The 27,323-nt window shown below is 44.1% G+C and overlaps 1 protein-coding gene across 4 annotated transcripts in view; it reads left to right on the top strand.

The window, feature by feature from the left end:
* The first annotated feature begins 8,769 nt into the window (after positions 1 to 8,769).
* The window catches only part of BACH2 (BTB domain and CNC homolog 2), a 183,873-nt gene continuing 165,319 nt past the window's right edge, over positions 8,770 to 27,323 (top strand). For all 4 annotated transcript variants that reach the window (XM_030945457.1, XM_030945459.1, XM_030945456.1 and 1 more), the window contains exon 1: positions 8,770 to 9,353. The gene's annotated coding sequence lies outside the window, so the exon portion shown is untranslated. The remainder of the gene's footprint in view (positions 9,354 to 27,323) is intronic.

Here is a 27,323-nt window from a genome sequence, read left to right as displayed (position 1 = left end):
ATTGTTCTTTGTCATCACTTTTTATGCAAATTGCCATAGAGCACTTGCCCAATGTGCATTTTACCTTTTAACAAAGAAAGTAGTCATGACAAAATAGACCAAATTTCATAAGCTAAAGACAAAAGAAGGCTGCACCATTCCAAATTGAAGCTAGCAAGTCTATTCCTTTGAGGAACTCTATCAACTTCCTGTGAAAGTCCATTAAAAAAATAAAAGGAACAAGGAAAAGATTTCTTGGCCTACACATCTAGTTAAATTAAATTAAGTTCAATTATTAGACAAGTGAAATTTCTTCACATGGAATTTGCTCATCACTCTTTACAGACTTTGTTTATTTTCTCCTTTTCGCTTGGCATAATCACCAAATATCACCAATATTTTTTCCTTACTGCTTACAAGGTTTTACTGTATCATTACTGGATTTCAAAAGCTGTGGGTGGCCAGTTTTAAAAATTATTTTCTGACTTATACTTAAAAAAAAAAACCCAAACAAAAAACCAAACAAAAATAAAAACATTATCAGCCTTGTGTTTCATGTATGTTTTCACAACACCTACATTTAGACTAAACTGACTATTCTTCAGAGAAAACCAGAACAGAAACAGCTACGGAATAACATTTCTTTTCACTGCAAGAAAGAGAAATACATAATGAATCACCTTTCTTCTACATGAAGCTTTAATTTTTTAGTCATTCTGCAACTGACACTGAAAATTTAATGTAAAAATTAACTAGATGGCAGACTGGGTCAAAATGTAGACATCGTAATGGATTGCCTTGTGTCAAAGAATTTTGTCCAGAAACATCTCAACATATTTTCTTTTTCCTGAGAAACATAGGAAGGATATCAGTGTGCCAGGACTTTCTGTCTTGCATGTGCAATGAATTAATTCAGTGAACCAGCGGGTCTTTTCAATCTCTGGTTTCTACCAACTTCAAACATAATAGCGAGTTCCAACAGAGTCCCTTTTCTATTCATAAGCTATTCACTGCAAACCTTTGTAGTTCACAACTTCAAGTTAACACAGCAAAGAGCAGTTTTAAATCACTCCTCTAATCAGAGGTCACAATTATTTGCTGCAGCTCCCAAATAAACCCCACAAAAACACCACATGCTGCAAGCCAATGCACTCTGCTTTCACCTCTAAGAGAGAAAAATAACAGAGGCTTGACTTCTGCCTTATGTGTTAACACTTCAGTAGCACTATCTATTAATCAAAAAATAGTTGAAGGCAGCTTATAAATCCCTCTGCATGGAAAGAGCCATCTTCATCCTTACCGAAATACATTTTCTGCCCTGGTCCTTGCTTAAGGTGTCTTCTTGAAAAAAAGCAAAAGAAATGGATGTGAGAAGTAAATGAATCAAACAGATAATTAAATGTATCAGTGGAAAGCCAGTTTCACTGGGGTCCCAAGTCTTTGCTATTAGAACTAAAAGGAAAATGAACTACCCCTGCAAAAGCCAAAGCCTTCAGTGTAGCACTGAAGCACTCCAAGTCCCCACCCCACACCCTCTCAGAACCGCAGCATGTCAGGCATTTAGCCTTTAATAAAGGTCCAAAATACTCCAACAGCTTCCCTAAGGCCATCAGAGGCAGGGGGAGCCACCATGCCAGCAGGGCCAGCGTGTGCCCACTCAGTGCCAGTACATCTGCACCCTCTGTGTTCCCCCCAAGCACTCCCACCAGTCCTTCTTCAGTCTCTGCTCAGCCAGAAGCCATCCTCAACCAGCACAAGCCTCCTTATGCTGCAGCTATGTTTCAGCTTCATGAAGCACATGTTATTATTAAACTACATGACAATCAGACTTGCCTTTTAAATTTTACCTTCCCAAGTGTTGCTGTGCATCAGTTCCCACCCCTCCCTCTGAAGGCACACTGGACACCTTGGACATCCCCCACAACACAGCAGTGTGTGCTGCTGCTGGGCTCTGACAGAGCTGGTGGCTTTGCATTCTGCTTTGTCCTCCCCTCCATCTCCACTGCCCAACCCCAGTGCTCCAGGCTTCTCTCCCAGTCACACCAGCACTGCATTGTCTCCATGGCTCCTTCTGCTACATCCTGCATTACTCATCACCTGAAATACCTCTCCAGGTAAGGCTTAAGCAGCCGAGTGCTCAGTATTCCTCCTTCTGCAGAGGCAAAGGGAGCACACAGCCACCATGACACCACCCCAGACAGCACCGAAAGAGACAGTGCCAGAGGCACAAGAGGCAGCCAGGCATCCAGTCAGACATCCCACCAGAACTGCCAGTTATGAAGAAACTCCTTCTGACTTCCATAAGACAACAGCCAGATGTCCTCTGCTGTGGCTGCACAGTGCATCTAGGAAAGAGAAAAAGCCCCTATTACAGTATGCACTGAAAGCAGAATCATGGGTGCTAGAAGGTCACAACTGTTACCAACTCAGTACCTCTGTGAGTAATATTTACATCTAGGCTTTTAATAAGTGGATTTAAGTCTATTCAGCAATTGGCACATGTGTATAAACTCTCATTGATGTTGAAGACTCCATGGAGTAAAAGGGACCTTAGAGACAGCAAATTCTCTCCACAGAATAGTGATATTCTTCCTACCTATCCTCTGTTCCTTCCCAAAATAATGGCTTTGAATTAAATCTTGCTAAATAACTGGTGTCCTGTGGCATGTCAGAACTGCAACCTGGACTGCTCAGAAATATCTCTGAGCTCTTGAATGGAAAAAAGTCTCCAGCCTGACATTTAATATCTAGAATGCAAACACCGCTCTGTCATATCTAGATTAACCTCTGCATGCCCTCTTTGTTCTCCAGTCCCAGATGTTTTCCCTCCCTCGGCACTGTTCAAGAGAAAAAAGCATTTTTCTAATCCTCTTGTGCATCCCTTGATTTGCAGAAGGACAGCCTGGATAAAGCAGATGTTTTGTCTCCTCTCACAGTTGCTGCAGATATTTTCACTTTTCTGGATAACTGGGCTAGGAATGAGGCCTATAGCCATGAGCTATGCCATAACTGATATGGCGAAGGGATTTCCATGAGACAGTGGTGAAGCAATTACCATGGACATGATGGTCTGCTGATGGGGAGATAAGTTATCAGGAGGATGGATGACCCTTACCAATGGGCCAGGTGGGAGAGGGAGTGGTGGCAAGGTGTCATGATTCTGTGCTTGCCTTGCACAAGACCCAGAGTCTTAGTACTCTCTCTGTAATTGTCCATTTACACATGAAGTGGTTGCCCCCTTCCCCACTTATGACAGCAGTAATAGAATATTTGACCGTCTCCACTTCTCCCTCAGAGTGGAAGCTGGCATTGTAAATCTCTCACAATGCAGACAAGTCAATGGGCTTGCTGCTCTCTCTTCCCCAAGGCCAGTGACACATTTTTGGCCTCTGACTGCATCGGAGCATACCCTGGAACACTCATACATAGTGCTACATGCTAGTATTTTGCAGGTCTAGTGAAGTTATCACCAGCAATCTAGGGAGAATTTATAAGATGTTGCTCCAATAAACCGCACTATTTGTAAATCTGTGTTTGTGAAAGTTCCTACTGAATGTGACCACACTGATGGTGCTGAATTGCACACTGCACTATTTGTGAATCTGTGATTGTGAAGGAGAACAGACCTACAGCGTAACCCAGACTATTTGTGCATCTGGATCTTAATGAATGCAAGTGGACTTACAGTGTCAAATTGGTTGTAAACAGAAATTAAGCTCAGCTCCACCCAGCCCCTCTGATCTCAGGGCTAGCTGGAAAGCAAGGGGGCTTAATTTCTCCCAGATCTCTATACTCTTAATACAATAACTCTAAAGGCCAAGTGTTGTTGAAAAGATGGATTACAAGCTGAGCTAAAACAAGGTTTTGCCCACAACTGCCCCCAAACCATTTGACCGTGCTGATTCTTAGTGATAGGAGAATGTGTGAACCGAGATTTAAATAAGTAATTTCAGATGTCTTTGCTTTTAGAAACAGACTCTGTGATCATCCTGACCTGCAAAATAATGGAATTTGACTGAGTTGACCTTCAGAACTCTTTAAAAAAGAAGTTTTATGTTATATTTTAAAATATAATTCTAAATGCAAATTCTAAAATGTAACTCAAAATTTGTAAATAATAATAAGCACACTAAGTAAAAAAAAAAGCTGAATGCCGTAAAAGAGTTGAGGAAATTCTCAGAAGATGTTTCTGACTTAAAACAAAATGAAGAAGGACAAAGCCTAAACCTGGCTAGCCATCTCCAGGACTTGCGGGGGGCTGTATTTGCACGGCTTTTCACACAACTGAACTTCAAAGCACCAGCAGGCTGCTAGGGCTGTGTTTGCTTTGGGGATAACAAATTCTCATCTCCTGCAAAACCATTGGAAAGAATAATCTTTAGCTGATTCATCCCACCTGTCTAGCATAGGTGTTGCAACTACTTTTGCCAAATTAAACTATGTCAAACCTAAGTTGGGTGACCCCAGCAAGCAGGTGATGTGAATAGTTTGCATCTTTTTTTTTTTTTTGAAAAAGAAAAAAACAGCGAATTCCCTTAGTGACCACAAAATGCTTTTTGGAAATAATGTGTAAACCTTAGTGATTCCTGGCCCTCTGTTTCTTGACATACAAAGAGTTCCTTATATTCCTTTTTTATTATGTTACTCGCATCAATTTTTTTAAAGGTCAGTGCCTGCCGTGTTTTCCTACCTTGCTTCCTGACACTGTAACTTTAGTCCCAGAAACAACGCTGATACTTCAATATATTTCCAATATTATATCTCACCAGATCCTCAAAATGCCATGCCAGGGATCTGAAGCTCCGTGCATGACAAATGCTCCTTTGTTGAGCTTTTGATGTGATGTCAAGCCATGCTCCAGAGATGCTACACTGTGGATCTTTGATATGGCACACCATGACAATGTCTCCTTCGTAGCTGTCACTGCCACTGACTCAGGGTGTGCTGTTAGTCTGTCAGTGCTCCAGGAAATGTAATGTACCTGGGGTGTGTTAGGACCTACTTGTGAAAAGACATGTGGTGCCTTTAGTATAATCAATAATCAACTGTGAATTTCTTAATCACTGCGAAGAAAATGATGCAATGTCATTAAATCTACCTGCATAACCCAGGAGAATATGTGCATAATTACCAATAATGACTTAGATCTCAGCACAGGACCAGGGCTTACCCAGGAAAACTGGTATTTTTCAACCCAAATGCTGCAGGGCAAAATGTGCTTCGGAAGGAAATGACAACTTCCTGAATTAAAACTTGCAAAATTTGTCCTTATTTTTCCCTTTTCACTCCTTCATTACCATTGTAAAGATCAAATTGCATAAGACCCACTAACGTGTTGCTCCTTCATAGTCTTTGAGTCAGCGTGGTTGAAGCCAAGACTGCAGTACTTGTCTTTCCATAGCACTTTAAATTAGGAATTGCCTCTCACTAGGAAAAAGCCATTTGTTTTTATAAATACGTGACTGAAATACCTTGCAATACACAGAGCTCTCCAACAAGTGGCACTATCAAGACTATTCAAGCTACAAGATTGATATGCAAATGAGATCTCAGAAAGGGATGTTGGGACATGTTTTACAATATTGGATTCACTTTAAAATCTTTTAAATTTACATATGAAATATGATTGAAATATACATTCATAATTCAGCTACTCTGGAAAGTTTTGTGTTATCCAAAAAGGAGCCACTGAAAAGTAGGTCAAGTGCCATAAGCTCAACCAGGCAGTCCTCCTGAAAGAGATGAAGTCACGGCAGTGTGGAGAAACCACCTAATTAATATGTTAGTAAAGGTAACATGCAACCAGGAAATTTGTCCATAGCTGTGAGCCAACACATGTTGTTGAATGTGTGGATGCAGCCTTTTCTGGAGGATGAGTTGCAGCATTTGTGGCAGCTTATGTCTTGAAGTATTCTTGGGTCAACTTCTAAATTGTACCTCTTCACCTTCATTCTTACCCTATTTGGTTGTTATTGCTTGACAAATTGGGTATTGTTTTGAGACATCATACATGACGCCTCTTCAAATAACTCATATTTGTCTGGAATATATGTCTGGCTGCACTGCAAGAAAAATGGTCCAGAAATAGTTACATATACAAAAAATTTAGGCATGAAGATAGTTGATTGCAATGGAAACAGTATCAGACCAGATTTGTTGCTGGAATATAAGCAGTTTGGGAATGAATTGGGAAGCCAAGGCATTAAAATGTAAAATATGTGATATAAAAATAGCATTTTTAAACTGTAGGCTTCATTTGGTTAGTATAGTATTCATTTTGGTTAGTATAATATTCCTTCTGTATTTGGAAAACAACTGTCAGCTTTTCCTCAGTTTTCTACTGTTATATGGAGATACAACAGCCATAACAAAATCATGATCTGAGTGACTTATGGGAATGTGAACTCTGCCTTGAATTATGAGGTGATCACAAAATGATTAATAGTATTTGGGTACCAAAAGCTGCATAGAGATCCTTGGTGAGTTTTCAAAAAGCCTCTGTGCAGAGCCCCTGCTTAGCTCTACCTCCTTTCACTCTGTGCTGATATCTCTGTCCTGCACAAGCATGACCTGATTCACACTGAAGCCACTGCAAAATTTTATCACAGCACAGATTGAATAATAAAACCCAGAAGGGACATTCTCACATTACTCCTCCTTTTAGCCAAATGGTAGCATTCATTCTAAAACATCAACCAGTAAGATAAATGGCAATTATTGTGCTATGGGCAGAGCACACACGGTGTGCTTTGTTTCCAGTTGGGATGGCTTTGACTACCTGGAGCCATATCTCCTGTAGTGTGCTGTAAATAACAGAATAGGTGCACTCTGAATGCAGGGGCATAATGGGCACGTAGCATGCTAACTAAAGCATTACAAATGCTGCATGGCTTATTTTTATCTCTCTGTCCTTCTCATTATAGTATTTTTATCTCTCATGCCAATACAAAATTATTTTTGTGTCTCAGGGAAAAACACGAAGACTCAGCCCTGCTGGTGTATAAACATGATGAGTCTCCTTACACCCTGTGGGACTTTTTGTGTGCTTTACACCATATATGTCTGCAAAACCTAAATGGTGAGCAAGGCTTCATATGAACATTACTTGGAAAGGGAAAGTGAAGTTTATGAATCAAAATCTCCAGTGGGGTGCTATTCTGCAGCTACATGTAGCTAGGAAAAGTAGAGGCAAAAATGCTGTGAGGGACTGAAGACTTTCCATTTTACACAAGTAGACAATAATGCAAAATGCAAACTGAGGAGAATCACATTTTTGAAAAGTGACTATATGCTTGCCCTGACAAAGAGTCGAATCTAGGTTGACAACATAGTTTTCTGGAGTTTAGCAGACTTTGAGAATGCAGGTAGCTGATGCAATTTCAGAAGACATCGAGAAAGCTTCACAGGAATGGCTCCTCTCTAAAAGATACAGAAAACACAGTATATCATCTGGCTGTAGTGAAAGGGGGAAACAGAGGATGAAAATGTACAATGAAAACTGACAAACGCAGAAAAAATAACAAACATGCACATGTTAATTACTGAACGTGCTTTTGTTAGCAGTAGGTCACCATCATTCTTTATTGACATTTACTGCAACTGCAATTTCTTTTTCAAGATCACTGACCCAGGAAAATGTAACCCTCTAGTTATCCAACGCCCTTTAATTAGAGATGTCTCCAGAGATAATCTCACTCACGGCCCCTATTGTGAATCATTTATTCCCCAACTTTCCTTTTTATCAGCTGTCTTTCATCTTTATGTTTTTCCGTCCGAGCCCGACTGAGTAACTCGGGCTTGCAGAATGCGGCTTATTCATTTACCGGTTCTCCCAACTGCATTTCATGTCCACTGACATTTGGGGTCTCGCTCAGAAGCACTGGCTGCCGGCACCGGGATAATTTGCAGGAATCACAGCTCTCCACTTGGCAAAAGGAACCATGGCGCCAAGCCTCGGGGTGGGAAAGGGGCTCGGATTCGGGCGCTTCACTCACACTCACTCACTCACACTCACTCACACACACACACACACACACACACACACGCCCGAGGGGAGGCGAAGAACAGAATAACCAGGGCTCCCGCGTCGGGAGCACTTGTCGGTGTTTTGTTTTTGTTTTCAGTCCCGGGAGCGCTCACCTCCCCGTGCGATGCTGGGCACGGCTGACTCATGACTACTGGGCGCTTGCGGTCGCCACTATAAGTAGGATGAGGTTTCTCCGAGGGGCGGAGCGCGCAAAATAACGCAGGCATCGACACCGAGGCGGCCCTGCTGGCAGCCAGGGCTGACCGGGGTGGGTGCTCTTTGCCCTGTCCGTCGCACCCTGCCCAGTGCCTCCCCACCGCCACAGCCATCGTAGCGGGGCCCCCTCAGGCCGCCCCCGCTGCCATGGCGGCCCCTCGCGGCGGACTACGGCTCCCAGAGCCCCCCGCGGCCGCCGGCGCGAGCCCCGGCGCGGGGTCTGGCGGCACGCACGCACGCACCCCCCTCTCACGCGCGCACACACACACACACACACTGCCGCGGGAGGGAGCGAGCCCGTGCGGCGCATGCGCTGGCCCCTCGCGGAGGGGCGGGGCGGGCGGAGCGCCGCGGCTATTCTCGGAGCGGCCGTACGCCGCTCCCCGTGCGGAGGGGCTGCGGCGGGCGTAGGCGCGGCGGCGGGAGCTGCGCCGTTGGCGTAGCGTTGTTGTGAATGGAGCGCGCGGCGGGGCGGGGAGGGTGACGTCAGCCTGCGAATGTCAACAATGTAGCGATTGAGGGGCGGGGGCGGCGCTGGGCCGGGGCGCGGGAGGCGGCGGCGGGCGGCAGAGCCGGGCAGCAGCAGCGGCCGCGGCAGCAGCAGCACAGCAGCGCCGCCTTCCCTCCTCCACCGGCTGGGCTGCCACCGCCGCCGGCCCCGGGTGCCGCTCCGGCAGCGACACAGCCGCCGCGGTGCTGCTCCCCCTCCCCCTCCCGCCGCCCGCCCTCTCTCCACCCGCCCTCCCTCCGCTGCGGCTTTCTCTCCTCCTCCGGCCCCCCTGCCAGCCCTCCCCTCCTTCCCTCCCTTCCCCCTTTATTTTTCTCCGCAAGACTTTGGCTCTGGAAACAGCTGGTTCAAAGCAATCGCCATGTGATGATCGTCTGGGTCGGGTTTTTTTTTTTCATTTGGGGGGGGGAGGGTGCAGGTTTCTGACCGCAGAGAAATACTAATAAGAATTTCCGAAACAACAGCAGCAGCAACAAGAAGAGCAACCTCCCCCTTCCCCAAACCTCCTCAGCCGTAACAGCCCCCCCCAGCCCCGGGCCCGCTCCACCCCGCCCCACTGCCTCCCCCACCTCCCGCCCAGGCTGCAGCGACAGGGGCGATCCCCGAAAGTTGCGCGGAGGCGAGGTGAGTGCGCCTGTTCCGCGGCTCGGCAGCCCCGCCGGGGAAGGGGAGCGGGCGGCAGGGGGGTGAAGTTTGGGGGAGGCCGGCCGTGCGGGGGGGCAGCGTGGCTTCTCCCCTCCTTCTCCTCCTCCTCCTCCCAGGCGCAGCAGCTGTTGCGCGGGGTCAGGCGGGGGGCTGCACCCCCGCCCCCGGAGCTCCGCGGGCTGTGCGGGCGCGCTCAGCGCTTATTCCTTAAAGTGGGAAATACGCGCGTTGCGTAACGGGGAGTGCGCGGCGGGCGCCCGGGCGCGCGTGTGTCCGTCCGTCCGTCCGTGCGCGCTCTGCCGCTCCCCTCCGCGCTGCCGCGCCCGGGCGGGAGCCCCGGGCAGCCCCTCCGCCGCCGCGGGCACCTGCAGCCTCCCGGGGCAGCGCGTCCCGCCGCGCCCCCCGCCGCCCCCGGTGCCGCGGGTTCGGGGAGCGATGCGAACTCCGGTAACAGGAGTCCCGAGGATCGCTGAGGCGCGGCGTGCGGGCTCGGCGGCAGCGCGCCGCGGAGACGCTGGCTGTCATGAAAGAGGCTAAGTGTGAAACCGTGCCTCTCCTTTTGTGGAGCGGGCTATTTTGGTCATGCAGCGGGTGTCTTGCTGAAATCGCTTCAGTTGCCGTGAGATCATTGTGCCCTTGTTATTGAAGCTCCGGAGTAAACCCCGAGTTTCGGTCTTTACTGATAAACCTGAGGCAGGGACGACATCTAATTAGAAATACTCCTTAAGATGTTGGAAAGATTGGGAAATTACAGCGTTCCTGTTTGCTCTTGTTGAAGCCGTGTCAGTGTTTTCGTGATGAAAGCCCGTTTTCAGAGACTTTGGAACTGTCGCTAAACTTGTGCATATTTTAATTTTTTTCTTCTGAGCCTCGAGCTGAAAACAAGTTGGGTTTTTGTTGTTGTGGTGTTTTTTGTTGTTTTTTTTGGGTTTTTTTTTTTGAGCTGGGAATTGTCTGAGATTCTGCTGTAGCTGGTGGAATGCTCTGAGGTTTGGGGAGGGTGGTGATGCTTGGGTAAATCGACTTTTTCAGGTATGTAAATAGTGAAATTTGAGATAATTGCTGAGATGAGGTGGGTAGAATAAAACGATAAGGTGGTGTGTTAGGCTTTTGCTGCAACAGCCCCAAAGACAACAGCTTTAAACCAGTGTTCTACGAGCTCTGCCTCTGACAAATAGAAATAAAATTCCACCTCACATGTGGGCTTGCTCTTTTAAAAGCCTTGTTGCCTTTTGTGTCCACCCGCTTCCCCCTGTCACTGGGATCTGGGCAGCTGTGCAGCAAAATGGATCGGCGTTGTACTTCCCTGCCGTGTACTGAACCTGAGCTTTCAGCACTGCTTTTCACATTTGACCCTTCAGCTTCAAAGGCTGCTCTGAAGGTGCTCTACAAGGAATGGAAGGAAGCCGTGACTAATTGGAAAAGTAGAGAACTGAAAAATCAGGATCATAGGTCTAGTTGTCTTGTTAGTTTCCTCTGTAATGCCGTGTGAGCCGCTCAAACAGATGTACGCCAGTACACAGCTGCCAAGGGAGCAGGAAAGGTCCCCAGTGATTTTGGAGATAGGGTGGTTCTCAAGGTATTTAGAGATCTTTTGCAGAAATGCTCCAGAGGAGCAGAGTGTTCAATGCTGGGCAACTCCGCTGTGAGTCTTGCGGTTGAACAGCTAAAATTTTTTTAAACTTTTACCATTGTGGAGAGTAGATGGGGAAGATGCAGGCAGTGAATAGATGACTAACGCACATGCTGACAGATCTGTTAATCAACAGCAATTGTTTATGCTCAGGTATCTCACTCTGGGAAACAGTTCTAGGACAGGTACTCCTAGTCTTTTTCTGACCCAGAGGCACATCTGGAGCATCTGTTGGTGGTAATGTGCATGCTGGCAGATTGCTCTGGTGATGTAGGTGGGATACCTTGGTCTCTTTTCCTCTTGGCTTTCAGTGATTCATTTTACAGCAAGAAAACATTGGCTGTTTGCTCTTTTGTGTTGGGCAGGAAGGGAAGTTAGGAATAAAACCTGACTTTATGAGGAGATTTTGATAAATCTGTGATATTGGAGAAGTCTTCAGATACTCATTGAAATAGTGAAGTCTCCATAATATATAGCAATCTTACATATCTCTTTCTGCAAGTGCACAGTAAAAGACAAAGAGAGCTGAAAATAAAACCCTGTGTAGATTATGTGTAGTGTAGAATATGTGACAGAAGTTGCTTCCCTTTGCTTATTTTAAAACTTTTGTTGCTTGATTTTTCAGTCTGATGTGCCATTTTTTTCTTTATGAGGCTGCAGTGTGATTGCCAGTTATTTTCTTTTAGGTTTTCTCTAAAGGTGTAGTGTAAAAAAAATCAGTGGGTTTGTTTTTTTTTTTTTTAGAAATAGATGTTTTGTCATTGTGTGCCTGTGACATTCTTTTTGGGTAGGGCTTCACATATGCACAGATAAAGAGACTTCTCAGACCATAGCAAAGAGAGGTTTATGGCACTAAGCTGAGAAATGAGATGTGTAACATTAACATATGCAAAGTAATCTTTTCAGTAATAATGGCGTTTTTATGTAATAAACTTGGTAAAATTGAATAGTATTTATTGTGTGACATGAACACTGTCTCTTGTGGTTTTAATCTAGGTGGTATGAACATGGTTTATATATTCAAATCAAAATGTGTATGCCTTTTTACTCAAAGGAATACTTTGTGAATGGTTTCTTAGTTTACACTAAGAATGTACCTGCAGTGTTGTGCAGGTCTGACTTAAATTTGAAGGCATGCATGCTTCTTTCACCTCTGGGTCTGAATTTCCAGCTCAGTTCATTTTGGGTGTGATGCTTGTATATAAGGGTTTTCTGAGTTGAGCTGTTAGGGAAAATACACTCATTATTCCATTGATGTGCTGAAGAAAATTCAGGTTTAAACTTCATGCTTTCTCGAGTTACTCCTGCTGCTTTCAGTGTTCCTGCAGACTACAGAATGCTTTAACAGAATGTGTAAAAAGTGTTGTTCTGATACTGCAGTTCTTTACTGATATTTGAGCAGGTGCCCAAATGATTTTGTTGTTGTAGATGAATGGGCAGTAGAGTTCTACTCCCAGTAACTCCTGCAGGATATCTGGAATAGTGCTCAAAGTACTCATTCAGGTTGTTACAAAAAACGGTCATCATGCCTTTAAATTCAGCCAAAAGATACTAACCTTGGCAGCTGTCTGAATATTACACATTTATTTGAAGCTTGCATCAAGAAGATGTAGAATGTATGAATATAGCCAGCTGAGTTGCAATGTGCTCATCTTGCTTTTTAGATAGGCAGAAACATCTTTGTAGTGGATTGAAAAGAGCACTGCACACTATGCCACTCTTAGACTATGAATTACAATTTTAAAGCAGGCAAGCAGAAGAGTGTATACAAATGCTGCCTCTATGACCAGTGATGGACTTGCATCTTCTGAGTTACTAGAACTAATGATCAAAGAGCAACCACATGTTCAGAACAGGCAAAAGAAGAGGAATGAGGGAATAAGTCAGGGAAAGCCCTTATGCTAAAAGTTTACATGTATGCCAGAACTTTGATCTGTCAAAAATTGGGCTCAGAAGACTCCTCTGCTCGATGGTATTGATCTTCATGCAGAAGGAGCCACAGCAACAATCTGAAGAACACCACCTGTGCTGCACTGGCATCTCAGCAGATCAATAGATGTATCCCTATTTAGCTTGAGAAAGACTGTCTGTAAAAGCTCCTAATGCACTGGGGGCTGAACTGCAGCTCCCCAGTGGTGTACCCCCTCAGCCCTCGCTGACTTCTGTGTCTGCTCCCCCTTTACTGTTTACACCTGCTGGTGCAAACCTGCCCCCAGAGCCAGCCGGGACATTTCGGATTCAGTGCCTCAAGGAGACGGAGAAGGAGGAGGTGGTGCCGGTGGTGGCTGCAGGGGCAAGGGACATGGGGACCTGAGCTATGCCTTTTTCTTCTTTTTACTTTGAAAGGGGACCTAAAACGGTCAGATCCTCACAGATTTATTCCTGAGACCTACCATTTGCCTACAACTGTCTCTGCTATCTCAGCTGAACAAGATGTTTGAAAGCTATTAGGAACAAAAAGCAAGGGAATTTCCAGTTTATCCCTAGTAAGAGTTGAAACAGGAGCCTGAAGCTTTTTTTTGTTTGTTTGTTTTTCTCCTCCTGGATGTTGAAAACAAATCATCCGGGCTGTGATGGGTAGATGGGGTTTGGTGCACAGGTTCAAAAGGAGTCTCCCCACTAAGAAAAACAGGAACTGTTTGCTGCCTGTCACCACGCGGGGCTTCTGGGCTGTGGAGCAGCAATTTTGTTTTTTGAAAAGAGGAAAAGCAGCTTAAATAAACAAAATGACCCTTGAGACTTAATCACAGCTACTTATTATAGCTGACATTCACTGAGTACTTTTTTTTCTTTCTTTTTTTTTTTCTTCTTTCTTGAATGATCGCTTTAAAATTTTAACCTGAACAAGGAAAACAGGAACTGTAGGTGTGGAGGTGTTCCTTCAGCCCGATTTGCATGCAGGCTGTTTTTTATTTAGCGGGTAGGTGTGTTCGGTGTGTGTGCGAGTGCAATTGAACATGTCAGCAGTTTCCTACGAGCCGCTCTTGCTGACTCACGTGTCTGGTGCAGCTTGGAGCTACCCTGGCTATAAACTATCCACAATGGGAGGCGCGGGCAGAGAGACCGGCAGTGCCGAGCCGCTGTTCAAAGGTTATTTTCGGTTCTTCGGTCACTGCTTTGCTGTGGTTTTCTTCCCCAGCAACATCAAAACACACTGTCACTCTGCCAGGCTGCCATTCCTCTAGGTGCGGAGGGTAAAGTGGAAGTTCATTGTGCCGCTGCAGAGGTTGCGCCCCAAGTGCATTCTGATGCTGCTGATCTGCAAGCTCAACCTCTGGGGTTTAGGTGTTTTTGTTGGTGTTGGGTTTTTTTTGTTTACATAGGGTTTGGGTTTGTTTGGGTTTGTTGTTTTTTTTTGTGACTGGGATGTTACCCAAAAATCCCTCTGAGCACAGTTTCAAATTTGGGTATGGCAAGTCTAGCCTATGAATTGTGTTTTTCCTTTCCAAATGCAAGCTGTGCTGTGGAGTCTCCTACCCTCCACCCCTTTTTATGGCATAAATCTTCTTTAAAGCCAGTAAGGAATTATGATTAAATTTTTAAAAACCCGGTTTTAGCTGTCTTTAATTTTCAAAATTTTGCTATTTCTTAGTCTCATTTTTACCTCATGTGTGGCAATATCACTGGCTGCTAGCATGAAAGGATTCGTTCATCTGCTCACGGTCTTGTACAACTGCTTCTTTATTTACAGACTCTATTCTGATTACTCATAAGGATTCTAAAATGATAGCTGCTGCTGACTGATGATTTTTAACTGATCTTCTTGTTGTGGTTTTTGGGTTTTTTTCTTCTCTTCTTTCTTCTTTCTTTTTTAGCTGATCACAAAAGCCTTTGCAGAAGTGGAGTGAATTAGCCATCTGCAGTTCTTGATTTACTGTGAGGGAGTTTAGATTTGTAGTTGTCTTTTGTGTATTTTTCTTCTTCTTCTTGTGGAATGGGGTGAAAAATAAGCGGTCTTTGAAAGTGTGATAAAGAAAATCAGCTGCTCTAGAGCAGGGTTCAAAAACAAGGTGAGTTCATATCACTTGTTTTGTTTTTAGTCAACTACTTTGACCAGTAATTAATAGAAAACCACACTGAGAGCTTTATAACACATGAAGAAAATGGGTGTTCTTGGTTTCTGCCAATACAAATGACTCATCAGTATCAGTAGGGTTTCTATTTCTAATAATAAAACTGTGGAAGACCTTTAAAACGTGTGGTTTTCGCCCCTACTCTTAGTGAAAGGTTGGAAAATATTACTTTGAGATTTTTTTTTTTTTAACTTATGGGAGATTTAGTGATTTGCTATGCAGCAGTGAAAGATCTTGTACCCTCCAAAGAAAACTTACTTATACCACTGCTTGCAATGCAAAAGTCTTCACCTCTCCTTTCTTCTTTTAATGATTTGCATTTCACTGTAGAGTATTGCCGATCCTTAGCCTCGATGTCAGAGATGCTCATCTGGAAAATATAAACTATTTGTGTCAAATGGGGGAAGACTTGGCACACAACTCATCTTGCTGAGCTGCTGTTTTCTACCTCTTCTCCAGTCTGGTGAGGAGAGGCACAGTAAGACTGCTGAGTGACCTGTATTGCTGTTTCAGTTGGGGGTCAGAGGATGTGGAGAGGAAGATAAACAGAAAATAGGAGTTGAAACATAAATGACAACTGTAGGATGTGTCTGTCACTACCTGGAAGGAAGCACGCATCTTCCAGTACTGAAAGTGATACTGAGAAAAGTGCAAATCAGAAAGTGATCTGTTAAATTATTTTATTTTCCCCTCTCTTTTAAAAAGTAATAGTTTTCAAATCCTTTTAGCTGTTTACCTTTTTGTAAAGATTCTGTGCTTTGTTCAATGCAGTGGAGTAACCTCTAGCACATTCTGCTTTTTGTTTGAAAGTGTTACTTGTAGGTTGCGAGGTTATTTTGTTTTCATGTAAGCAGAGCATGCCCTTCATGGTGTTACAGTATATAAAATTTTAATTATTTTTTTCAAGGTGTTGTACTTTGAATTGTAGTCCAATCAGTGTCTCCTGATCTGCTGCATTAATATTTAGTGTTGCTATCTGTTTTCAAGTTGCCTGTGTTGTTACAAGGTTTAAAGGCTATACATGAGGCAGAGCTAGTATTTCCTTCCCTGTTGGAGTGAAAATTCCCACATTTATGAAGCCTTCATGTTTACTTTCACTGTTGTTGCAATATTTATACTAGTAAGTTAATCCTTATAAGGATACGATGGTTCTTTGTTTCTTCTTATTGTATTTTAAAAGCAGAGTGTGTTTTTAACAAAATCCACTCAGAAAATCTAGACTTATCCCAGCTTCCTCATTGTCAGTGGGCATCTTCTACCACTAAATATTTATATATATTAATGTAGTTGGTTTTGGTTGCACTGAAATACCCTGGATGTATTTGTCAGCTTTTTGTGTAACCAAACTCTGATGGAGAATCTTTGTCTTGTAGCCTCTTACTGGAACAAGTGCACTAAAAATAGAGGTACAGAAGCCTGTGGAAATAAAACTTTGCAACATGTGGAAATCCAGTTGTGTGTTACATGGCAACAATAAGGCAGGTTTTATTATTTTCAGATGGATATAGCATAAAAGGTCAAATTCCATCTTAAGGGATTTATTTAGGGACAATTCTTACTGAAGTTCACAGAAGAATAATTGGTAAAGTCTGCAAAATAAGGTGTCAGTGGTCATTCAGAGTTCAAGAGGACACAGGTTCAGCACTTTGAGTTTGGCATGTCTTTAGAAAATCCTGCCATGAAGGTTGGATCATGGCAAGTGAATAACGGGTCTAGATCTCACTGACGTTTTGAGCTCTTGACTCTGAAATGGGATTTGTGTCCAAAATCACTGAGGACTGGACCTGTGAAGGGCAGCTGACAGTGTTGCTGCCAAATTTGGGGCTGTGATTCAGCTTGGCATCTCCTCTCCTTGCCTTTGCTTGCCCTGGCACCTGTCTCATCCCACAGTGGGCCAACCCTGAGAACTAAATTGGCAGGAAATTGCTCTGTCTATGTGCAGGGTTAGTTTTGTGCATGTTACGTTTGCTGTGGAGTTTGTCAGGAACCTGGATAATGCATCAAATTAAACCCAAACTTGTTAAAAGGCTTAGAGCTGGCCATGGGACATCTGGTCTCCAAAGTGCACTGACCGTCACTGCATCATGCCCCATGCATCATGCCCCATCTCCTGAAGGTTGTTCTTGTCTTGCTCTGGCAATGTGGCAGCTCTGCAGAAAACCAGTAGCAGCCTGTGCCTAGCCTAACCTGTAGCTTGGCAGTAGGAACTTGCTCCCCAGCCCATGAGAGGTTAGGGATATTTATTTCCAGCTTGTTTGTGCAACAAACAATAGTTTGTTGCAAAAAATAGTTAGAGGAAAGCAGAACTCAATCAAATGAGTCTTCAGTTAACAAAATGCAAAGTACTATCTCCTGCAAATATTCAAATAACTGAAAGAGGGTAGCTTTAAATTAGATGTTGGAAAGAAATTTTTGCTGTGAGGATGGTGAGGTACTGGAACAGGTTGCCCAGAGAAGTTGTGGATGCCCTAAACCTGGAAGTGTTAAAGGCCAAGTTGGATGGAACTTAGAGCAGCCTGGTCCACTGGAAGGCATCCCTACATATGACCGAGGGTTTGGAACTAGACGATCTAGAAGGTCCTTCCAACACAAACTATGCTGTGATTCTGTAACAACTGTTCTAATTCCTACCCGATTCTGGCTTCTGGCCTCATGCCACCAGGTCATGTCACTGATCTCGCAGATATGATGAGCTCTTGAGAATTTTACATTCAAAGGGATGAGCAGACTTGCTGACTATGGAGAATTTTTTGAACCACGTGGCTGCATTCCTAAACCCTCAGGTCTTCTCACAACCTTTTATCACTCTGGGGATGATGGTGAGCAATGTTGAGTAACAGGTTCAGCAGATGACCCAAGTGACTTGAATTTACTCAGGTGTGAGAGGGATGACTCTAGCGTCATCCTTCAAAATGAGAGGGTGAAATTGAGAGCTGGTAGTGCCTTGTGCCACTGCGTGGGAGCACGAGGTCCTGCTTGGCCATCTGCTTGTCGTGCTTTGCTGAGCTGATTCAGCTTTTCGACCTAGTACACATCAGTTTACCATTTTCTTAACCCTGGCTAATTTTCCTAGGCAATTTGATGAGTAAGACCACAGATCCAAAGAGCAGCAGGGCTAATGTGGGAAAGTCAGGAAGGAGCAGTGGTTGTGCAGGTTGCTGAGGGGCAAACCCAGATCTCCTAGATTTGCTGTCCGTATCTTCACCCCACTAGGCTGCTGGAGCTGGGTGGCTGTTGTTTGGGAGTGGGACAACGCTGCTGCCCCTTTTCTGTGCTCTTGAGCAGCGCCCTGGGATGATTTTCTGCAAAGCTGAATGCTGATTGTGCATTAGGCAAACTTTTTACCAGACCCTGGGTAGCAAAAATTAAAATGGAACCTTTTGGTTAGGTCCTCTTCTTGAGCTGGGAAACCTAAATTCTGCTTCAGGTCAGCTTCAGGTATCTGCTGTGCCTGAGGTACTTTTGTGTGTTCTTTACCCTGCCAAGTGCTTGTGACTCAACTCAACAATTTAACTTAATTTCCAATCTCTTAATTTGTTCCTGTAACTTATTAAATGTGTACCAAGGGAAAGTGTGGAGCATAGTTCTTACAGAAATCCAAATTAAGTGAGGCTGTGAAGTAATCATGGGGCATGTCAGTAAGCTAACCCCAATGTAAAACTCATGGTAAATTATGAAATGTATGCATAGTTTGTCATAGTTGGAAATTAATGGGGAATGCAAATTTAAATGCTTTGCAAGGAAATTTTTTTGTTTGTCTTTTTCCCCTTCTTGGTCTTCTTCATTTGTCTTATTATTAGACTAAAAGTAAAGTCGGTGATTCATTCAGGAATCTCTTTCTTGGACAGTTAGTCATCTGCCAATTTGTGTTAACTTTCCACTTTTTTCAGAAAGTGAGTAATGCTTAAAGCACCAACCAGCAAATTCCAAGCTTAAAAAACTGTGAGTATCATTCAGAGCATCTCTAAACTTTCTCTAAAAAATTTTACCGTTTTGTAAGATCAAAGTAACGGTCTGACATGCAGTGTTGTACAGCTACAGTCCAGTTGTTTTGTCTAGCCCCAGTTACTAAAGCAAAACACAGGGTTGCAAATGCAGTGCACAAGTACAAGAAACCCACGTGTTATTTAGCCAATGTAACGCTTCTTGATTTTCTTCCAAGGTACTACTTTCAAGGGGTAAATACTGCCTGCATAGTTCTTTTTCCCTCCCCAGATTGCCATGGCTTGTTAATTTCTATTGTTTCCTACCTCAACAAATTGTGATGCTATCAAGGCTAATTTAGTGAAAATAGCTTGCAAGGAAAGTAGTAATTGTTATTAGCTGCCTGCTACAAATATTTCTGGTGCTTTTCATGATGAGTTTTGGTAGAGGGAAAAAAATACTGCGCTGTTAAGTGTTATTTGTATAGAACTTCCAGCTATGAAGTCTTTCTATAGCAGTGGGGTAGATATTTTGATTTCAAAATGATGCCAGTTATTTCTGAAGATGAACACAGTACTTGATTGAATCACTTGAGAATGTTACTACTTTTTTTCTTTCTTATAAAGTCTGGAGTAGCGTAAAGAGCAACAAGGTCAGTAATGTCGTAGGAGAACTTTATAGGACTGAAGTCTTTGCAGTCTGCTCTAAAATGACACCAAAGAGCTGACTACTACACTGAGCAGCAAAGGAATTCAAAGTGCAGATGAGACTTGAGTGCTCTGGAGAGGGTGTGCAAGTGCAGAAGGGTAGGGCAGTGGTAAACATGAATGCCAGAAGTGGTTTGCTTGGCCCCACACATTTCCTTGTTCCTTCCCCAAGTGCCTGTTGTCCTTCCCCCCCACTTGCAGTCTGCTTCTTGCAGTGAAGTTGTCTTCTCTATGATTGTCCTTTGGTACAGGTGGTTTTAGGGTTTCCTGGTGCCACAGTTCTGTAAACAAGCAATGCAAAAGCTGGTAGAGAGGAAAGAATAACCTTTGGTTATAGGGTCTGTAGCGTGATGGGGCCATAGCAGAGTTCTGTTGTGCTCAGCTGTTGTCAGAATAAAAACATCATTTGGTCTTGAGGAAAAGGTAGAGGAAGATCCATTCCTAGAATCCAATTCTATTCCATGTAAAAAAATATCCCGGTAACCATGTTCCAGTGTGAAGAATTAGGGCTTTTGAAAGGTTTTCCCTTCCAGTCTTACTTTGCACCTCAGTAAATTTCGATAGTTTGGTGAAGCTTTGGACAAACAGCCATACCAGGGATGCTTATTTGATCACCAGCCTTTGGGATTTGCCCCTCCTGGTTGCCTGCACATTTTTCAGCATCAGCAGTGTTAGTTAATGCAATCCACCCTCCCCCCTCCGCCTTCTGGGGCGTCTATTGCTAGCATTGCTTGCATATTTCTGATTTAAACCTTCAGAGCATTGTGAAGAAGTTCTTTGCTAGTTTTGGGGTGAAGGTGGGGGTGAGCAGGCAGAGAAGAGCAAAGGCTGAGGTTCCTGGTGCAGCTCTCAGTTGAGTTTGGTGCACTCTGTGCATGTGTGACTCAAGCAATGGCTGATTCACCACCTGAAGATGGTTTGGGATTTGCTTGGTGTTTTTTTGTTTGTAAAGTAGTAGTCCATCCAGAGGTGAAAGTTAGTGCCCTTTTGTTGGACTATGAGTAAACCAGAACTGTGAGAAATGTCTTTGCTCCCAGCCTATTGCTTCAAATGCTGGGCAACAGACCTGGAGTGCTGAACTGATGTTGGAGGAGATGGGCATCTGGGTTTCCTGGGACTGTGCAGGGTTTGAGGGATAGATTAATTGCTGGATTTGGCACTTCAGGTTGCAGGTCACCTGGATGGGGCAGAGAAGGCTGTAGGATTTATAGCTCTACTTGGTAACACCTGGCACGGCTGCTTTCTTTAGCTAGTCAAAGATTGTGGGGTGAAGGAGGGATGACCAGGTGCCTGAGATCTTGTATGTGTTGAAGCCCAGAAAAGGGCAGTGTTGACTGTAGCAAAGCTAAAATTGTATTCAGGGCATTTTTATCTGAGGAAATAGATGTCTGTATTTATGTGGTTTTGTCCCCTGCCCACCTTCCATTTGTTACTTGGCTGTAAAGTTTAGGCTATTGCCAGGAACACGGGCGCCCGTTGCCATCATCGTGCACAGAGAGGCACCCGAGGAGGTGCAGCCCAGCGAGGGATCTCCTGGGTATTTATGGAGGGGTGTCTCCTGCCCCAGCCCACTCTGCAGGTGTGCTGTGCAGTCGGTTAGAGAAACCACAAGTTGAAGGGTTCGCTGGGGTGAAACAGTTTACAAATAGCTTTTCAGTGTTTGTTTTTATTTTTAACTCCCTCCCCACCCATGGGTCTCTCCTCCGGCATATCGGCAAAGGTGAAATGGCTCAAAGAGGGAGAGGATGGTTGCAGAATAGGCAAAGCACCCCAAGAGTTTCCAGACAACCTTTGGAAACCAAATTATTTTCCCGGGGTCTTTTTTCTGCTCCCTTTTTCTTTGGGGTTTACAGGGTTAAAACTTCTTTCTCTGTGGCTGCTGGGTTTTTCAGGGGTGTGAGGGGTGTCATGATTTTTTTTTTTTCCCCTTGGTTTAGTTGTTTTTTTTTTCTTTCCCTTGAAGACTGACCACTGACAAAAAGATACCTATAGCAGTGTATTTGAAGCTGGTAGAGCCAGGGTGCCCTTCTGGCACCAGCAAGGAAAGCTCCCAAACCAGGTCACACTGCCCTGGCACCAGTTCCCAGTGTCCCCCGTACCATGGTCCCTATGGCCAGGCATCTTCTCTCTGGCACTTGGTGTGTGTCCTTTTTGCCCTAATTTTAGGTTATCACGGGGAAGTGATCTCAACCGTATAGCCTCATCTGAGCATGAGAGGAAATTTAGACATTTCTCTATTTTATTTTCCTAACCAATGTTCAATTGCTTATGGAAAATTCTGGTAAAAAGGGTAAAATTTCTTTGCTGGGTGTTTAATCTCAAAACCACAGCTCCCTGTACCCAGGACACAATAGTGGTAATGCCATGCTTACAGCCTTTTTCCAGCACAGTGTAGGTGTGGGTAGGTGTGCATGCGGGGGAGAAAGGGAAAGGGCACGAATTCGATGGAGGGGTTCTCTTTTGCTCCTTGGGCTGCTTTTCTGGTTTGTTTTTTAAATTAAAAAATGAGAAAGTAATTCTGGCTTGCTCACAGACGAGGTTAATCATTGCAGAGAGACCCGATGCTGGTTCCCCCACGTATGCATTTTCACACATGTGTTTCTGGCTGCGTGCGGACTTTGCGGCTGGCACAGCATAGCTGGAAAGTATGTGGGAGCATGTCTGCTTCCTCTGAGGCTGCTACAGGTGGTTGGGAGGGTGGGGGCTGGAGGAGGAGATGCTGGAGGCAGGCGAGGTACGACACCCATTTCCTTTGGCGTGTGCTGTGCGCTCCAAGCCAAGCGGCTGCATGTCGTGCCCGCGGTACTTCATCTTTGCGCTTACTGGAGGTTTATGACTAAGGTTGTGGTTTAATATGCCCTTTTTAGGTATGCGAAGGGTTTAAAATTATCTAGTGCTGCATTTCTTCTTTTTTCTTCCCCCCCCCATGGCATTTTCTGCCTTTAAAAGTTTCCATAATTTTTAGAGGGCAAGAAGGATAAGTTCATTTTTAAAAGAGAAAAAGTTTTCCCTGATTACTCATCAGCTAAAAGTATGCATTTTTGCCTTTCAAGGATCACTTTTTGAGACTAAATAACTGGTTTGTAAGTTTTAAATACCTGATACAAACTGTTGGACAGCCTTAAAAGAAAATAAAAAGAAAGCTTCGATACCTGGATTTTGTGAGGAAACGCTCTTTCATTAGATGAGATGCCTTCCTTCTGCAGCTGTACCCCTCAAAGCTTGGTGTTAACATTTGCAAGTACAGATTTGTTCCTTGTGATTTCAAAGTCTTTACTTGAGGGCTTGTAATTTTCCTGAACTGTTCAGGTGCCTCTTAATGCCTTGAATATTTGTTGTATGTATTGCATGTGGCTTGTATTCCCTGACATTTCAGATGAAATGCTATCACAAAGCCAGCTACCCTGGATAAAATTGCACATGCTGGGTTTGGAAGGAGGTAGAAATGGAAGGGAGCAGACCTACACATACACACCTTGCTTGATGTAACACTTCTTTCTTAGCTGGTTGTGCTGCTTTTGTGCCTGTGATTCCTTTTTTTTCTCTCCTTTTTTTATCTTCATGTCCTGAACTGCCATGGAGCAGGATATAGTTTATGTACTCCTTTTTTTTTTTTTTTTTTAATGAAGAAAAGTGTGGTTTTTGCATGAAGGTACCTGGAATATTTGGCATCAGCTCAATTGACAGGAGCTCCAGATGCTCTGCTCCAGGGAAGCTTGAGCAAGTTGAACTGTCAGTTGTAGCAATTAGATGTCAGAGGTGCAGAGCAGTCTTTCTGATGTTTGTGCCACCTCCTATCTCCTTGTCAACTAAGATGGATACTGAAGGACCCAACAGTAGTTTTCCTCTGCGTGTTTGACACTTTAGAAAATGTTGATACACAACCATTGTTGGAAGCCTTAAGGCTTGATACATTTTCAGAAAGGGAGTAAGTGCAGGGAAATCTGATGTTCCTCAAAGATCAATGAATCCATGCATCATTAAAAGATCCGTGAATCATTAGCAAAGTCACACAGAATTAAACTGATTTAATTTGGGAAAAGGTGCTGAAAGTCTCATGGCAGCTTGGCTTTAGCTTATCTCCTGCAGAAAGAGTGCTGATTTGGTGTCTTTTGTGTATTATTTGCTTTGGACTATGGGTTGCTGTTCTTTGTAACCCTGCAATCCATTTACCAAAATCCAGGTATAGATCAGGTGTCCCAAATGTCCCTCCGTGAGCACTGCAGGAGCTCCAGGAGCAGCTCAAGTAGTTGGTTCCAGTCCTCCACGAGAGGATTTGCTGCTGAGTGCTACCTGCCAGTGCTCCTGGGAGCTCAGCAATGGAATTAACCCAACTCAGCACTGCAGGCTGATGGATGGTCCCTGCACCAATGGACCACTCGTGCCTCTCGGGTAACACAGTCAGTGGGAATGGCCCCTGAATTGCTCATGAAGGAAAGATTTCGATTTAAGAGCTGTGTGAAAAAATGAGCAAGACAAGGGAGGTTGAGTTGAAATAGTCATAAACGTTATGTGCAGCTGCCAGGCTGGAATTGTTGGATTAGAAAATGAGGGAGAAAAAGGTGCAAAGCCAAGAAGCATCTGAAAAAAAAATCAGGAATTATACAAAGAGTAAAAATGAGAAGACAGTCAAAGTCCAGTACTCTGTCACACTGGAAAGAGAGACATCATTAAAACTGCTGTAGGAACTAAAACCACATACCTGTTCTAATTAGCTGCTTCCTAAGCATCCTCACTTCAAAATTAGCCCCCAAAAAAGCTGCTTGCTTACAGGAAACCATGTTTTTTACTAGAAGGTACAGTAAAAAGACAGGGTGGGGCATAATTGTGCTCTGTGGCATAAAAAAAAAAGTCAAAGTCAAGGGTATGCTGCACAGCAGTGTGTGTGAATCCATGGTACTTTTCTTTTTCAAGAAGAGTTCAGAAGGTACTGTGCTCTCAAGAATACCACACCAAGGCTTGAGCAGTTGAAAAAGGCACTTAGCTGTTGCAGGGAGCTTTAAGACTCTTGACTCCCTGAAATAACGCGAGCGTTAGTTCAGCACATAGAGCTTGCACACTGACCAGAGGCATGGCAAATACAGCTCTGATTTATTTTATTTTTTTAGCAGTCCTGCTGGTAGACATAAATGAAGCAGATTGAGATCTCACCACGGTTGCAAGCTGTGGCAGAAAAATTAGCACCACACTTTCCAATGGAAGCAGAACAAAAATGTAAAGTCTGCCAATTAAATTGGAAACAGCTCTTAATTTTCCCTCTCCTCCTCCTCACCCAAAGGATGAATGGCTTACTCTTCTGGATGGAACTTTGTGTAATGACTCATAGTTTTATATGGATTAGTGTGAATATGTAGGTGAGGGAGATGCTGGTATCTGAGAAACTATAGTGTCTGGAAGAAGTGTCCTGGAACACGGAATAAATGAACATTTGATCTGTTTCTCATGCTGAATTAATGGAAATATAAATGCAGAATGTCTTCCTCCCTTTACTCCCTCTCCTCCCAGATGCACTCACCAGATACTAAGGAGATTCATGGTGAATAGAGAACATGCCTGTTATGATAACTAAATTAGTCACTAAAATAAGGGTATTTCCCTTGCCCACTCTGAAATACGCATGGACAAGGCGCTAGGAACCAGAACTGTGGCACTGCAGACATCAGCAATGAGCATGCTAAGTTCTGTTGTGCCCTTTGTGAGGTGGGTATTGTTCTTAAAGGTTTCCAGCAAGAAAAGAAAAGCCCATCCACCTTTATGCACTGTGCTGCTTCAGTCAGAGGACACCAAGGACATGCCTTACACAGCAGCTGGAGGGACGAGCATCACACACATTGCCCTTCTGCTGGCACTGTGGCACACCTTGTGTTAGACTATGTCACCATCATTCTTGCTACTGTAAAGCAAGATAGGGCAGCCATATTCCTGTTTGGCTAAGCCAAAATCTCATGGCTCTGCAGTCATGTACAGCTGGCAACTTGAGCTGAAAGTATGGATTCACATGGGGCTTCTCCAGAGGACTGCCAAGTTTTCACCTCAAGGCTCCTGGCTTACCCTGTCCTCTCTGCAACCATTTACTATACATCCACTTGGATCAGAATAGCTGCTAAAGGCATGTCTGGGGAAGTGATCGTCTCCCTGTGTTTGGCACGGGTGAGGACACACCTTGAATACTGTGTTTAGTTTTGGGACCCTCACAACAAGAAGGACTTGTTTGAGGTGCTGAAGTGCATTCACAGAAAGGCAAGAAAACTGGTCTGAAATACACATCTTAGGAGGAGCAGCTGAGGTTGTTCAGCTTGGAGGCTCAGGAGGGTCCTTATTGCTATCTACACCTACTTGAAAGGAGATTGTAGACTGGTGGGAGGGTCAGTCTCTTCTCCCAAGTAAAAAGCAGTAGGACAAGAGGAAATGGCCTCAAATTGCATCAGAGAAGGTGTAGATGGGATATTAGGAAAAATTTCTTCATGGAAGAAGAAATTGGGAGAATTGGAAGAGGCTGCCCAGGACAGTGGCGGACTCTGTCCCTTGAGGTATTTAAAAGCCATGTATGTGTGGCATTTGGGGACATGATTATCTACTGTTGGACTTGTCAGTGCTGGGTTAGTGTTTGGACTTGATGATCTTAGAGGTCTTTTCCAACCTAAGCAGTTCTGTGATTCTAGTAAAACCCCTGTCAATGAAATGTTGACGTTAGAGAAGAATAAAGAGACCACTTTCTTCAATGACGTTTCAAGCTCAGTCATTTAGCCATGTTTCTCATAAGTGGTAAAAGTAAGGGGTCAATGTATTGCAGTAGAGAAGGTCAAGGAGGCAGAAGAAGATGGATGTGTTGAGCTGGAGCTGCTGCAGGTACACACAGTAGGGTCTTCACCCTCCAGTTTTGTTTACTCTTCTCAGTCTGCAGCAATGTCGTTTGGTCCTCAGCAAAAATGACTTTCCCCATGGAGTCTCCATTAATGGCAAAAGTGAAAGAGAAAACTGTTCTTACATCCTTCTATGACAGTCCTAAAATTTGATCTTATGTAATGAACTGTCCTTGTTGAGCATTTTTCCCAGTCTGATGTAAGTGGGTCCTCATTTTCAGATTGTTCACCAATAGCTTACTTTAACATTTAGTTGAAGGGGCCTTGTTTTCACATCTCAAGCCTGCAGACATGTATTGTGCTAGGGTAGCATTGTTACTAGGTAAGAAGTTTGAAAATCCTGAGGTCAGTTCTGAGCTCCTGGCCTCTGCTTTCCTCTGGCAATGTGTTGCTCCTCTTCTCTGGGAGGACCCTGGCTGTGGAGTCTCCACAGTTGTCTGCAGGAGAAAACTTCAGCTTTCCTTTCAAGCAAGATGCCACGCAAGACTTACCCTCAGGGTGCCACAATACCCTGGGAACATTTTCTGGAGAAGGGGAAATGCGTTTACATTAAAAACACGCAAACACTACCACCAAAAAGAAGCAGCTGCTTCTCATATAAGTGTGGGGGGGAATCCCACACTCTCTTCAGAGACGTAGACTTATTTGGTCATGTGCAGTATCTCAGACCTCCCACCATCTCATGTCAAGGAGGTCTGACTTCCATTTTAAAACTAGTACCTGGCATGGAATAGAGTTATACTGCAGTC

Source organism: Camarhynchus parvulus, chromosome 3 (assembly GCF_901933205.1).
Source record: "Camarhynchus parvulus chromosome 3, STF_HiC, whole genome shotgun sequence".
NCBI lineage: Eukaryota > Metazoa > Chordata > Aves > Passeriformes > Thraupidae > Camarhynchus > Camarhynchus parvulus.
The sequence above is the reverse complement of the archived record's forward strand: the minus strand, read 5'-3'. Positions and strand labels throughout refer to the sequence as shown.